The sequence below is a fragment of the Drosophila albomicans genome, chromosome 3 (genome assembly GCF_009650485.2).
Source record: "Drosophila albomicans strain 15112-1751.03 chromosome 3, ASM965048v2, whole genome shotgun sequence".
Lineage (NCBI taxonomy): Eukaryota > Metazoa > Arthropoda > Insecta > Diptera > Drosophilidae > Drosophila > Drosophila albomicans.
Genome location: NC_047629.2, coordinates 48,666,502 through 48,682,424, shown reverse-complemented (window position 1 = coordinate 48,682,424; position 15,923 = coordinate 48,666,502). Strand labels below are relative to the sequence as shown.

The window sequence follows — 15,923 nt, the reverse complement described above, 5'->3', positions numbered from 1 at the left end:
ATATGCTTAAGCTAATAATTGCTCGAAGCTTTAAAGTCTAGACATGGCTTTGCCTGCAAGCTCATTAAGTGTTGCGCACAACGTGGCGTATGAGTTATAAATTGTAATTGCAAATCCGCAGCTAATTATACAGCGCTGCAATTAACTTTGACTGCAAAAAAAAGAAGAAAAACAAGAGATCTTGTCTCGTTCTTGAAATGACCAAAGTAATAACAATAATCTCTAGTCCACCTCTGGTTTATGCGCAATATTAACAAGCCAGGAATGTGGCAAAAATACAAAAACACAAAGCACAAAAGCAAAAAAAAAAAAAAAAAAAACGCCCACTTGCCCTCTGGCCAAAGAAAGAGAGAAATATAAACAAACAGACCGTTACGAAATGTTTTGAAACTTAAAGGTCTGAAAATACACACCGACGAAAAAATGCTAAAAATACGCATTTGAGAAATATTTGCCAACAAAAGAGTGCCACAAAAATGAAACAAAGCCTCAACAACATCCACGACCAGACGCAATGAGTTCCGTTCTATCAAACTATAGACTATTCGTCTGTCTGTCTGTCCGTCCGTCTGTCTGTCTGCACACACATTTGCACACACACACACACATGTGTATATAAATGCGTATGCGTCTAGACTAGATAGCAGACGACTTAAGCGATATCAAGCACACATGCGCAATCGTCTGGCATTCGCCGATATACCCAATACTCATTCACATTCACATTCATGAGTGAGCGATTGCGAATGTGTATGTGTGTGTGTGTGTGTGTGTGTATGTGGGCGGACTATGGGCGGAGAACGCCGATAAACAAACCAACAGGCCCACAATCAGACATGTTATACTTATGCTAGCCAAGCTATTTAGCCAACGTATATTTCAAAGCACTCACACACACACAAACATTTCTTTGTTTGTACGTGTAAGTTAGCACGAGTTGATATCAGAATGAGACAGCGAGACCCCAATGTACCCATATCTATAGGTACGACACGAGTTCGACGACTACATCTATGACTATAGCATGTTATGACTATAGTATGTATGCCGAGGCAGCTGCGATTGCCAGCTTCGCAAGATATTACAAGTGAAGACTAGTATGCAGTTCGTTCGACTTGGTTCTAGAATGAGACATAATGCAAGTGAAAATGTAGAAATTAATGCAATTACGGCACTATTTTTAAAGAGAAAAGATGCTAAACTTATAGAGAAGAAAGTTCAACATTCAAGATCAGTGATTAATTTATATATGGATGAAAGGACTTCCTAAAAAGTGGAACATACTTATAACATAAGTTTAAAAATAAAGTAATACTAAACTTAGAAACCAGCAATTTCTTCACTTAAGACAGCATTTGACCTGTGATCTGAACATTTCTTAAAAATAATAAATTCCTTCCTTCAATCTGATCAGTGATTAATCTATTCAAATTTGAACTTTAGAATAAAACAGAAACATTAAACTGGCTTTTACTTATAACGAAAAATACTTTCACTAATTAATTGAAATCTCAATAACCACAGATTTGAAACAGTGATTTATTTAAAATTTAGTTTGAAGAATGAAGTTAAAGTTAAAGTTATTTTTAATGATGAAACATTTAAAACAGTGATTAAAAAATCTTTTTATAAATTTGGCACAGTTCAGTGTCATTATATTTATTTTCGCAAATTGCATTAATTTTTACAAAGTTATAAATAAAAAATGAACTTTCAATTACGGTCCCGTTTGATTAGATATAAATTTCATTTCACATTTTTTGCAATCAACGTCATAATCATAAAATGACTCAAAAGAGAGAAAGATAGAGAGACTAGTGATAAAAATAGTAATGTTATAATGACGAATATTTTTTTAACTAGAAATTAAAAGGGATTAACTTAAGCATTTAATAATATAGGGGTTTAATTTGAGTATTTAAAAATATTAATAAAAATGATTCAGCATTTTGCAGCTTTCTGCAATTTCTCCCAATTTTGTAGCTGCCATCGGCTGTTCAATGTGATCAGCATACTAGCCTTAATGACATAGTAAATCATTATAAGGTCTGTCTCTCGATGATGTACAGTTACAATGAAAATGACAGGCAGAGACCGAGGTCAAACAAAATCAAAATGAGTTAATGACGTCGCTGTCTGGCCAGATAAATAGCAAAGCCAGACAGACAGACAGTAGGAGAGAGAAAGGGGAAGAGGAGACGAGGTTGCTAGACGGGATCAGATAGTTAATAGTTATGCGCTGGATAGTTAGTTAGTTAGTCAGTTAATTAGTTAGTCAGGTGGTTTAGCTTGATCACGTCAATGGAAAACCAAGTGGAAAATGTTTGCGCAATGAGCAATTTACGATTTGCAGATTGCAGAGGAGACAAAAAATAAAGATAAAATAAATGGTAACAAGACAGAAATGAAGTTAATCAACTAAAATTAAAATGTACAGCGAATATGTCAACAATGTACAAGTGTGTGTACGTGTGTGTGTGTGTGTGTGTGTGTATGTGGTTATGTCTGATGTTTGTCTTTCTGTCTGGCTTCAATTTTACATCGGCGGCAACAACGACAACAACAAGTGGCACTTTAGACTTTTGCGCATTCCCAGCCGCTGTCGCTGACAACTTCGCAGCAGCAGCAGCAGCAGCAACAGCAACAGCAGCAACCACAGCGGCAACAACCCCAGCAGCAACAACAGCAACAGCAACAGACAGCAGCAGACAGGTGACTCAACCGGCTGAGCGTCTTTGTTGTTGTTTTTGGTTTTTTTTTCGCTGTCGGTCGCTGTGCTTATTTCGTTTTTGTTCATTGTTTTTTAGTCTCTCTCTCTCGTTTTTTTTTGGTTTTAATTGTGCGCCTCCATTGTTGGTGTAATTTTTATTGCAGGTGACTGATTGAGCGCGTCTGCGACACAGTCATATCTATAGACACACGTGCACAGCGATACGCTACACACAACGAAGCGATCACATCAGTTTTGCACAAGTCTTTGTGTAGTTGATAGTAGCAAAAGTTGAACTGGGGTTCAAATTTATGCAAATACATTTTTCTATTGTTGTCGAACAGACTTTTGTCGTAAAAAGAACTGTATATATTATAGAGTTTAGACTAAGAGAACGGAACTCTTAGCAGAAAGTATTAGAGGTTGGATCTTTTAGAAGATTTTGAAAGTAATTTAATTTTCAAATGAACTTGTTTCGTGCTTTTAACGAAGACCGATCTTGCAAAGCATTTTTAATATTCTAATGAAGGTGTTACAATCTTTTAAAGCTGCCATGTCAACGGAAATGTCTTCATCTTCTATTGAATGTTTTCAATCATACATCGAAGCTGTTTCAATTCATAAACGAAACTGTTTTAATCTTTGAAGTGAAGCTCATTCCATCCTCTAACAAAGCTCTTTCAAAATTGCGAAAAAGTTGCTTTCAATCTTCTCTTGAAGCTTTCCAATCTTTTGTCAAAGCTATTTCCATTCTCAAATTGAGCTTTAAGCTCTAACAAAGCTATCTTAATACTCTGACAAATCTTTTAAATCTTGTGAAGCAATTCGTTTAATGCTCTAACGAAGCTATTTCATTTTTTTTTACCGGAAGCTCTCTTTATCTTCTTTCGAATCTTCCGTCGAAGCAGTTTGCATTCTCAAACTGAGCTTTTTCAATGTTGTAATAAATCATTTAATGCAGCTTTTTCATTCTTCTAATGAAGCTCTTTTAATCCCCTAGCGAAACTCTTTAAAATCATTCATAAAAGTTGCTTTAAATCTTATAACGAAGCTTCTTGAATCTTCTAAAGAAGCTTTATTAATCATTTAAAAAAGTCTGTTTCAATCTTCTTAATAAACCTCTTACAGTTAACAGTGCCTTGGAATACTTTGTTGTTAGTCCGATAAGCACTTAAATCGAATGTTGCCTAGCAAATTTGAACTTTAACGTGTGTTGTCTAAAATCATGCGAAAAGCGTATAAACACTGTGTGGTGCGAAAATTTGTGGTTTGTTTGCACATTGGCACATAATGAATTAAAGTGACACTTTAAGCTAATGTCATTATGGTATTAGAATTAATATTGATTCAATATCTAGACAGGTGTTTAGTTTTTAGCTGTTTTTTTACGGCTTTTGAAGCCACAGCCACAACAGTCTGTCTGACAGTTTGTGGTCTGCCTTCGATTTATGCGACTTAAATGGATTTTTGTGGCTATTTTTAGTTGTGCGATCTCTGAGTGGGCAATCGCCACAGTGGGCAGAAAACTTGTTTGCATACAATCTTTAGCCCCGATCGGAGCAGAAGGAGAGGCAGGTAGGTTCCTTGACCGAAAGCGAGTCAAGCAGATACAAAAAAACACACACACACAATGATAATCGGGCAATTTGGAGGCTGACAATTCAATTGAATTCAAGTGAAAGGAGGCGCCTGAGGTGTTTTTTTTTTTTTTGTATGCTCTCTGCTATATACTCTCTACTTTATAGTATGATATGATATGAAATGATTTTTTTCGCGCACAACAAATTCTTCAAGTTATTAATTCAATGATTATGATGGCACCGCTAATGACAGTCAAGTGCATTTGTTGTTCAACTCCGCTCTCACCACTATCGCCCCCACACACACTGAGATTTTTTGTCAGTTTCGATGTTGCCCCGGAGCATTGACACGTTAATTGATGTCAAGGTTAAAAGTGAGTGTCGTCGGGCGGATAACTAAGGCAAATGTCGCGAAATCAACTCGAAACATACACAAATCCCGACGCATTAGTATAATAATACAAAAATATACAATCATCGCATTGTTGTGTGACATTGAACTTGAAAGAATTCGTTGATGATGATAATTGTGTTGAGAAAATGAAACGAACTCTGATCTGCGCAAAACTGATCGATGTTCACTTTTAATGTAAAGCATTAAAGATTTAACTTGAATGATCGATGATCGCTTACAACGTAAAGCGTTTGACATTGAACTTGAAAGACTTTCACGATGATGATCGTGTACGAAAAGATGTTGAGAAAATTAAACTAAATTTGCTTTGCATAAGATGCATTCAAAGATTTTCATGACGATGATGATCGTGACCAATAAGATTGCTAACTTTGCTCTGCATAGAACTGATCAATGATCGCTTACATTGAACTTGAAATATTTGCATGATAATGATCGAATACGAAAAGATGTTTATGAATTCAAATTAACTCTACTCTGCATATAACTGATCGATGTTCGCTTACATTCAAAGAATTTCATGATGATGATGATCGTGTATGAAAAGATGTTGAGAAAATTAACTTTGCTAACCTTGCTATGCATATAACTGATCGATGTTCGCTTACATTGTAAAGCATTTGACATTGAACTTGAAAGAATTTCATGATGATAATGATTGTCCACGAAAAGATGTTCAGAAATTAAGCTAACTTTGCTCTGCATAGAACTGATCGATGCTCGCTTACATTGTAAAGCGATTTATGTAAATTTGTGTAATGAGACGTGGGCCACCTTTGAGTTGTCTGGGCCAAGTAGCAACAGCAACAGCAACGGCAGCTGTAGAGCGTCACGTACCACGTAGTTGTAGTCTGTGGCACACAATTGGCACGGGACGTGGTGTCTGATAAACAAACACGAAAACACAAACACACTAAATGTACTGTGCTGAACAAAAACAACAACAACAACAACAAAATTCAGCAACTGACGTCAGTCAAGTGCCAGACGGTAGACGGCAGCAATGCAAAAACCGTCCAAACCCAGTCTATTTGTATGCGAATAAACAGTGCAAACATTCGAAAAAGATCTTCATTTCGCACAGCACACCGCCTTGTGGTTTAGTCTGTTAGTTTTTGACCACCCAGCTGAACAAAGATTGCTGTGAAATAATGATGACATGCTATTTTTCGTTCACTTGCTCCACGAACATCAGCTGATAATTCCGGTGTGAACAAAACCGCAAACGAACATCAATGCAAGTGTGAAAAGTGTGCTGAGCGCTCAGCATGGAATTCATAATGTAGCTATTTTCTATATTCAGTTATGTAAGCATTACAAAATTTGAAAAGTGCAAATATTTACTGATAGTTTCTATGCAAATAGTGCAAAATAGAGTAGGCAATAATTTAAAAGAACCTAAATATAATGAATGTGTGAAAAGTGTTATGAAAGTTCAGCGGGGAATTCATAAGTGACTTTTAGCTTGACAAAGTTGTGAAAGAATTGCAAGAATTTGTTATGAAGAGCTTTGAAAACTGAAAATAATTGCTTTACTTACAAAGTAGAAAATATTGCTTAGGAATTCGTACAACAAAAGTGAAAAGTCGGTTGAACTTTCGTCAAGGATTTCGTAATGTAAAATTGTTGCCTTATCAACTTATGAAATAATTACAAAATATTGGAATTTATTATTATTTGAAAACTGAAACAATGTAGGAAATAGTATTGATACGTAAGGAATTCATAATAAATTCCAATGTATGTGTGAAAAGTCAGTGGAACTTTCGCCAAGGTTTTCATAAGCTATCAACTAACGAAGCTATTATAAGAAATATAAACTAAAACTACTTAGCTTATTTATAAAGTAGTAAATATTACGGAGAAAAGAGGATTTTAAAATAAATTTAAATTTGATTGCGTGAAAAGGCAGTTTAACATTCGGCGACGATTTCATAAGGCACATTTTGCATTTATCAATTTATAAAAGAGTAAAAAGTAATTTTAATTTATTGAGAAGAACATTGAAACCTTATTTGAACCTTGAAACCTTGCGAAGCAATTAGGATTTGACAATTTAAAATACTGGTGAAAAGTCGGCAGATCTTTCAGCAACTATTTCATCAACCTATCAAAAAATGGTAGAACATTTCCATTTCTCTTGAATTCTTTTAGAAATTATTCATTGAGAAAAGGAAGAGAGAAGTTTTCATTTCATAACTATTTCAATTGCATATAATCCTAATGACATCTCTAGTGACTTTTTCAATTCATTAAAAATGCAGCAAACTATTTACAGAGTATAATGTTGTTAGGGTATGTAAAAGGTATGCACACTGTGCAGCGATTACTTATGGTTATGCAGCTGTGGTCAGCTAGCCGCGGGCTCGGTCTCGGCACTTGGCCAAACGCTGCAGGCGAGACATAAATTTTGGCAATTCAACATTATAAAACAAGCAAATTTTCAATATCAACATGCACAACAAAATAAGAGCGAAACGAAAAGAAAAAACGTAGATGAAATAAAAATGCAGTAGGCAACAAAGTTGCTGCGGCAGACGCTTCCGTTTCCGTCACTGAGCGAGAGCGAGTGAAATAGAGAGAAAGAGAGAGAGAGAGCTCAGAAGAGAGAGAGAGTGGGAGGGGCAGAGGGTCAACCCTTTTGATGCAATCGCAGACAGCAGAGCAAAGCGTTCGCTGGCAAACATGCAAATGAATGGCGAATGCAAAAGGCGCAAAACAAAAACCGAGTAAAAAGCAAAGCAAAAGCCAAACCGCAGACGACGACGACGTTGACAGAGATAGAAAGAGAGAGAAAGAGAGAGGTAGAGTGGCGGCGACCTCGCCCAGTCTCAGGCAGCGTGTCTGGTATGATGAGCTCGTGTTTTTTGCCGCCTGCCGTTACGACCTTTAGCGAGTGCACTGTGTGCATTCAAGCAATAACAACAACAACAAAAAAACTGCAAAAAAATCGTCGAGATTTTTTATAGACATTACTATATATGCGAATATATACATATGTACATACAAGTTTTTTTTTCGTTTTGCTAATCGCATGCAACGTCATCAAGCACGCTGAATTGATTAATGGCAATGCTGCTGTGCGGCAAAGTTGGCGCACGCGGCGTATGCGCAATGCGCGCCTCTGAGGAGGATATTGCGTATACGCCATGTATTCATACTTTTTGCACTCGCGTTACATAATTTTCATGGCATCGAGGGGTGGAGAGACGGAGGGGGGGGGGCAACACAAGTGCTGGCTTTTGTTGTCATAATTAAGTTCACAGGGTCTGCGCGTCTAGACACGAATTTGCTTAAAACTCAACTCCTCCTCCCTTCGCTCCCTCTCTTGAAAACGATGATGATGTTGCTTGCTTGCTGCTGATGATGATGATGATGATGATGGAAACCCATCAACGTTAAGTCGTGGCTCTATGGCAAAGCTTCGCATCCGCATTCGCATTTGCTGCTCGACTCTTTCGCTTCCCCCGTTCCCCTTCCTCCTCGCTTCTCTCTGCTGTTGTTGCTGTGCAACATTGTGTCATACTTTGTTGATTTTAGCGCTGCCTGTTTGTTTGGCGCTTCTGTTCTACTCTTGAACAACTGGACGACGACTGGCCAACAAAGCGGGGAGGGGAGGAACGAAATATGAAGAGGGAGGAGGCGCTTTTGTTTGTTTCGAGCTTTGGCTCGACGCAGCGGCAAGCAAATATTGACAGAGGCTTCGAAATATTACGAAAAATTGCCTCAGCTATTTGCCATTTTCATACTTATATGCAAATGTCTGCCAATGTGTGTGTGTGTGTGTGTGTGTGTGTGTGTGTGTATCTATGGATGTCGTGAAGGGTTTTTTTGCGCTAGCTTTGTAACCTGCTTCGGCCAATGACTCATTGACCTCATTGCTGCCCCCGCCCTCCCCTCCCCCTTTCTCACACTACGTATGTAAGTGGGTCAGTCAGAAGGGGGGATTTTGTAAGCCTCTCTAAACTAGTTTAACAGAGCATGGCAAATCCATGGCACACACACACACACACATAGATGCCAAACAATGCAACGGGCAAAACATAAAACGCGAATCCTTTGTCGCCATCTTCTTCGCTTCTAGCTTTGGCTGTGGCAAAGCGTGTCAGCTGGCTGGTTGTTGGCCTGATTTGAAGCGCGTGCTCACCGCCTGACTGCCAGCAAGTCATCGCTGCTGCGTATACGTAATATGTGTACAACACAAATTTCTGTAGTATGTTACTCATACGCCGCGTAACCATTTAAAACAATACCCGCGAATTGCGTTTTAGTTTCGCTTCGTTTCCAATTGCACATTGCATTGCAAACGCTTAAGCTTCACAGCTGCACTTATCAATGAACATTTTTGCGCGCAGTTTTTCTGTATCTTCAACAACAACAACGACATCGACGTCGACAATAGCAAACAAAAAGAGGCAATATGATAAGCGTCTGAGTTGAGGCAACAAACTGATGAATTTTTTGCACAAACACATACACACACAAAAGTCCAAAAAACTCGAAATACATTATTAATCTAAAATGATATATATTATATAGATTTCGCACTTTCTTTGCACCTTCTGGCGTCGCATTTATTTTATCTGGCTGCGATTCGGTTATCTATCTATCTAACTGAGAGTGTATCTGTATCTGAGTATCTTTTCCACGCCAAGCGGGGGCTTAAATGGAGAGTGGGCGAACGAGGGGACGAAGTAGGTGCCAATCGCAGCGCGTGTAGCTAATTTGTTTCCAATGGAGCGAATGTGAATTCGAATGCCGGGACAAGCTCCGTTCGTTCGGCTGTTCGACTGTTTCGATTGTTTCGGTTCTCCCCAGATAAAAAAAAAATCGAGAAAAAACGTTGGCATTTTTGGGCCAAACAAAATGATTAGTGAAAAGCTATTAATGGCTTAATTAATACATATTAATTGATTATGTTCGATCTCGAACTCGACCACTTTTGCTGCTTTTGCTGTTGCCATTGCATTTACGATTATTTTGGTTGGCTAAAACTCAATCAAATCACCAAATAAATGGATTTAAATTCCACGCCTTTTCACCTGCAGCATAAATCACCGCAAAGCTATCGAAAGAGCGCTTGATAGATCGATAAATTGTGCTCGAAAACTATTTACATTGTTTAAAGTGAAAACTCCAATTAGAAAACACTTAAAAATCATTTCATTGCAATGGAAAATTGCACAATTTATTATTTGTAGCTTTCGTAACACTTTCGATTAATATCGATAACGTTGAAATGCATTAGTTTCTCGAATTTTTAGTCGCATTAAGAGTCCAGCTTTAATTTCTATTTTTATTTTTGCCATTTTATGCTTTTTAGGCACATAATTTGTAACTTTTGAAGCTTTTCAATTGTTATCGATTATTGAAAATCGTCAACTATCATGTAATATTCACCTCTATTGAATTTGTTTAGATTTATGCACTTGATTTGTCAACTTCTACACTGAATATCATAAAATATTCACTTTCATTTGAATAACTTCGGTTTATGTAATGTAACTTGATTTCATTATATTCACTATTCACTTAATGCGTCACTTTCTACACATTACGATAGTTATCGATAACCGAGAATCATAAAATATTCACCTTCGTTCGATTTTACAAGGTTTCTGTAATGAAATTTGCTTTCGTTGAGTTCACTTTGTGGAGTTGACACTGTAATTGCTGCACGAGTGCAAAAAAAGTTGAGGATCGTTGTCGTCTGTCCGTCAATCGACTGAAATTGATGTGTCCGAGCGACAGGGTGCACGACCGTGCCATATAAATACGAGTAGTATATCGTGTATTGTATTGTTTTGTTGTTTTTGCGATGTCTGTCTAAGGTACAACAGCAGACAGTTTAGACATTCCATTTGATTTGCCAGACATTCATCGGGGGAAGACAATAAATTTTGATTGCAATTTGCAACACTGTTGTTTCGTTCGCTCTCGCTCACTCTCCCGCTCTCTCTCGCTCTCTGTGTTGTGCTCTCTGTGCTGTACAGTGACAGGCAACGGTTAAATATAAAATAAATGCCGAATAAAGCGCAGACAAAGTAAGCGAAGACAAAAGCCAAAAAACGTTAGCCAGACGCCGACTATGCAATTTTTTTCTCTCAGTTGTTTTTGTTGTTGTGTTGCTGCTGCTGCTGCAACACTGCACAAATCACAACAACAACAACAACAGCTGTCTGTTTTGTTGTTATTTTTGTAGTAATTGTTTTTTTTTTTGCGTGCTTCTCGCGCCGCTTTTTGCATGACGCGACAATTTGTCTATCTATTTTTAAGTATCGCTATCCCGCTCACGCTGCCGGCCTGCCTCTCACCCGCGAAAACTACAAAAATTACCCATTCCATTTCGTTCCGTGCCGTCCCGTCTCGCGTTGTGTCGTGCCGTCTCATGCCATATCGTCCCAGAGGCCAGGCATGCTAGTAAAAGCATAAAAATGTATTTTCGAGGCCTATGCGTGACTCTGCCCAATTGTGTTTCGTGTCATGCCAAGACCGAGACTGCAAGAATTTTATGCAGATCGTTAGATGAATCGTCTTGTAGAATGCTTCTTGCATTGAGTCTGGTGTACGCGCCCTCTTAGCGCAACGCGTAATTTCCCTAACGCCTACTTTTCTCGAACATGTGCAAGAATTTTATGCAGATCGTTAGATGAATCGTCTTGTAGAATGCTTCTTGCATTGAGTCTGGTGTACGCGCCCTCTTAGCGCAACGCGTAATTTCCCTAACGCCTACTTTTCTCGAACATGTGCAATTTTGTGTATCATTTGTCATTTGTTTTGTGAGTGCTGTACGAGAAAGTTGATTTTTTCCTACGCGTCTTTTATAAAACAATCAGAGGTAAGTTGTTAATATTATTAAACTACTATTCTAATCTGATTTAAATTAAAAAATATATTTGTATTTGTATTTATATTTACAGTTTTGAGGACCACGAAAGAGCTACGTTGGATGATAAAAATAGAAACTACAAGGCATTGTTCAGGGCGAAGAATATTGAAAACGGCGAAATAAATTAATTTTTTCTTTTAGCTATTATATTATTTAGTTATAAGTAAAACTGTTTAGATAATATTATATATAAATTTAAGTACTCATTGTATTAGTTTTAATAAATTTAATTTCAAGTATAATAAACATTTTATTTACTGCATATATTTTTGAGCGTATTTTTATTTTGCATATTCCGAACTACGCACTAGAATCTAAGCACAGATTTTCGGCAAGAGCTGCACCGCATATTTTCTACAAGAAACGTCGAGTACAAATTCCGCCAGCGCAGCCGAGGGAAATTTTAATTTCCCTTTGGCAAGAATTTATACTCGACGAGTCTTGTAGATAATCAGTTCCGCATATACGGCAAAACGAAGTGAGTAAGTCTTTTCGCATCTTGTGTCTACACATGACGGGACTGGAAGAAAACTTGTATATTGTCTACGAATAAAACACAATCGGGTGCTTCTCCTGCTCCCGCTCTCGCACCTATTGCTCGCTCTCCCGCTCTCTTTTGTTGTTTTTTGCAGACATATTCAGTGGTCAGGAATTTTATTTTGAAAGCTGTCTGTGTGTGTTTTGTTAGTTTCAATCGCAGACAATTTGAATTTTAAATTTTTTCTATCTGTTTTTTGGCCAATGACCGTCAAAAAACAAAAACAACAACAACAACTACAACACAAAAAGAAGCAAAACTAAACACACGAAATTAATGCAAACTCATTTAGCTACCCCTTTTGCTTGAACTAACTCTATGCTTTGTTCCCATTCGCAATTCCAATTCCCAATTCGCAGTTCGCAGTTCCAATGCCATTGCCATTCTCATGCTGATTTCGATTCCGATTCCGATATTTTTGTTGTTGTTTTTGTTACTGTTGTCAAGAAGCTTCGGCATTTAATCAGCAAACGACAATCGACGGCGATTTCGAGACGAACCTTTTAGCTTTCCCCCTTGTGCTCGCCTTCGCCCTCGCCTTGCACACAGTCAGTCAGCCAGACACGCGTTATGTAGGTGGGAGCGACATGACTCGACTGGACTGCGGGACTGAAATACAATTTTTTTTTTTCGATTCCCCGATATCAATGTTACGACTACGCCGACAACGACGACGGCGACGACGACGACGTTTTGCCGACTTTTGGCCTCGATTCGCGTTGACTCGACTGGGGCGGGCGGCACGTTTGTGGAATTTCCATAGGCATAGCATGTTGTCTGCTCTATAGATATAGTGGCATATACATATAGTATATATGGAGCGTATAATGATATCTCGTGTCATTAGCTGGGCTCAGCGTTTTCTGATGTAATCGAAACTGTGTCTGTGTCTGTGCCTCTGTGAGGTGCAGACGACAGACGACGTAGACAGGCAAAGCGACCCCAAAATGATTGATGGCAAACTGACTGCAAATCAAACAAATTGCTGGGCGTCGCACAAAAACATTTTCAAACTCGCAAGTTCGAAGCGCCTAAAAAATGGCCACAAAAAAAAAAGAAGAGAAAAACGTATAATGAAAAAGAAATACAATACGAGAAGCGCAAGAAGAAATTACGCAATCAAGAAATTCTATTGACCTACATTTCGTTTTTCGGCAATCAAGGATGTCTGCACACACACATACACACACACACTTACTCACATACATACATATAGACGCAGTCACGAAGCAGCGGAGGCAACGAAGCAGGCGAGAATGAGGCACGACAACAACAACAACAACGACGACGACGAAGGCCAAAAGCCAAAGCCGAAAGCAAAGGCAACGGCAAAGCCATAAAAGCAGGAAGTTGCGCATTTTGTGTGCCAAGCCCAAAGCGCCAAAAGGACGCAAGCAAACACACACAGACACAAGTATGCATATATTACACACACTCTCACACACACAGACTTGCATAGAGAATGTGTATTTGGTGCGCAACACGCGAAATGCGAATAAATCATTGATGGGCTGCCCCCGACGAGATAGCAAAGCAAAGCAGCCATAATAAGCGACCAACTTTACTGCTAAATATATATATGTGTGTATGTGTGTGAATATGTGTGTCTTTATGTGTGTTTGTGTGCCAAATGTAGGCCACAGGCGCGTTGGCTGTTGTCAGGAGTCGCAGTCTCAAGTCTCGAGTCTGCTGACTGACGAGACAGATTTCCGAGAAGAACGACGAAGAATGAAGAAGCACAAAGAGCAGTCTACACTGCATCACAAGCTACAAAGGAGTTTAATCGACTCTTAAATACTCTTAAGGAAATCAAGAGTAAGCTACAAAGAAGTTTAGACGACTCTAAAATACTCTTAGAGCATGAAAATTAAGTGTGACCAGCGCATTTTGTTTGCTTTCAATAACGGATAATATGGTAAAATTCTAATATAAGAATTCCAGAAAGTTTAATCTTCCACAAATATGAAATGAAATTTTTAAAGTAATTAAAGTGAAGACGAAATAAAGAAATTTTGTATTAAAAGAGTCAGTTTATTGAAGCTAAGAATTTCAGAAAGTTGAATCTTTCAGAAATAAGGATTGAATTGAAGAAATTTTGTATTAAATTTGTTAGTTTATCATCGTCTTTCAAATAAAATAAAGTAACAAAGTAAATAAGAAGTAGTTTTTTTCACTGGATTGTATAGTTTCATTTCCATAGTTTTATTAAATACAAAATAGTATAAATATAAGCATTTGAAGAAGGTTTTCTCTTTAAAAAAAAGTGAAAAAAGGATCTACTAAAGTATAAAAAATAATTATTTGTGTATTTTAAGTAAGTTTGAACGATTTGTTGGGCCCTAAATTGTCCAAAGTGGAAAAGAATCTACATACTAAGTTTTAATTTATACAGTAGACGTTTTGTATTAAAAGGTTGTCTGGGAATTAGAATAGGTCACATATTTGAATTGCCTTTAAAACAAATTCGTTCTAATTGATGAGTGTCTACTGAACCCTTTAAAAATAAATGCAAAACTTGAACTGCTTAGCACTTTTAAAGTAATTTAATCATTTTGGTGGCTTAAGCTGCAATCTGCGCTGTGATCTGCATCTTTAAAATTGATGGACAGACAGACAGCCGGATTTTAGGTCTTAACCGCCTTAATAGAATAAATTTCTCCGACTTTAGAAAGGGAATATTTAGTTAATGAAGTAGTTTTTACTGTACATAAAGTTACTATTTTCTAGTAGTGGTTGGAGATAACTCTTTCCTCATCTGTACAGTTCATTCTGCAAGTCATTTTTAGCCTTTTGAACTATGAAAAGTGAGGCATAAGAACTTTGCTCCATCACGTATAAAATTCTAGGAAAGCAGCGACCTTTCTGTTCAGTTCAGCGACTCAAGTCTCGTTGGCTTTAGTGTGTGATTTATGCACTGCTTTATGGCATTCGCAATGCTGTGATGTGTGCTGTGCTGTGCTGTGGTCGTCTGTTCGCTGGTCCATTATCAAGCGATAACTCGTTTCCGTTTGCTATTCGCAAATTCGCGTTATCAGCAACAACACAAACACACAACACACAGCTGCTTGTGGCTGTGCTACAGACTCCACGCTCTGTCTGGCTTTCGGGGCCACACACGATGCTGCCCCAAACGAATGCCGAATGACGTAGCAGAGAGAGAGAAGGACAGACAGACAGATAGACAGACAGACGGACGGACGGACAGACAAAGCGATCTGCTGCAGACGGATGTCTTTGCTTGTGCATTAAATTGAAAACTTTGAGCTAAGCTAAGCACTAACAAAAGCGAGACAAAAGTGGGAGAGAGAGAGCGAGAGAACAAAGCAGATATATATATAATGTACTTAACGGTAGACCGTTTTGTAATACATAAGCAAAAGTCTTTATCAACTTGTCTGCCGCGGGGCTACAAACAACAAAATGTCACAAAGTATAATACGAACAAAAAACCGATTTCGTCTGCTGCAGATTTGCTAATCATCGTGACGCCCACTACACAGCAAAAGAGAGAGCGGAAGAGAGAGGGATATATATATATATACACTATATATTCGCATTTTGATTTACATACATATGTCGACCGGCCTTACTTGATTTTATTACATAATCAACAGCAGCAGACGTTGTTTATTGTTGCCTTTTATTGGCGTCTAGCATTCAGTTTTCTATAATTTTATTTATCAATGAACAGTCGCTGGCTCTCTCTCTCTCTCTCTCTCTTTTGGTGTCTCCCTCATACACACACACATCCATCAACATTCCCGTCTGGCTTTGATGTGCTTTAGGCCTGT

General features: G+C 38.1%; 1 protein-coding gene across 4 annotated transcripts in view; it reads right to left on the bottom strand.

Annotated features, from left to right (window-relative positions):
- The window catches only part of LOC117570320 (uncharacterized), a 75,654-nt gene that overhangs the window by 24,268 nt on the left and 35,463 nt on the right, over window positions 1-15,923 (bottom strand). The window lies entirely within an intron of this gene.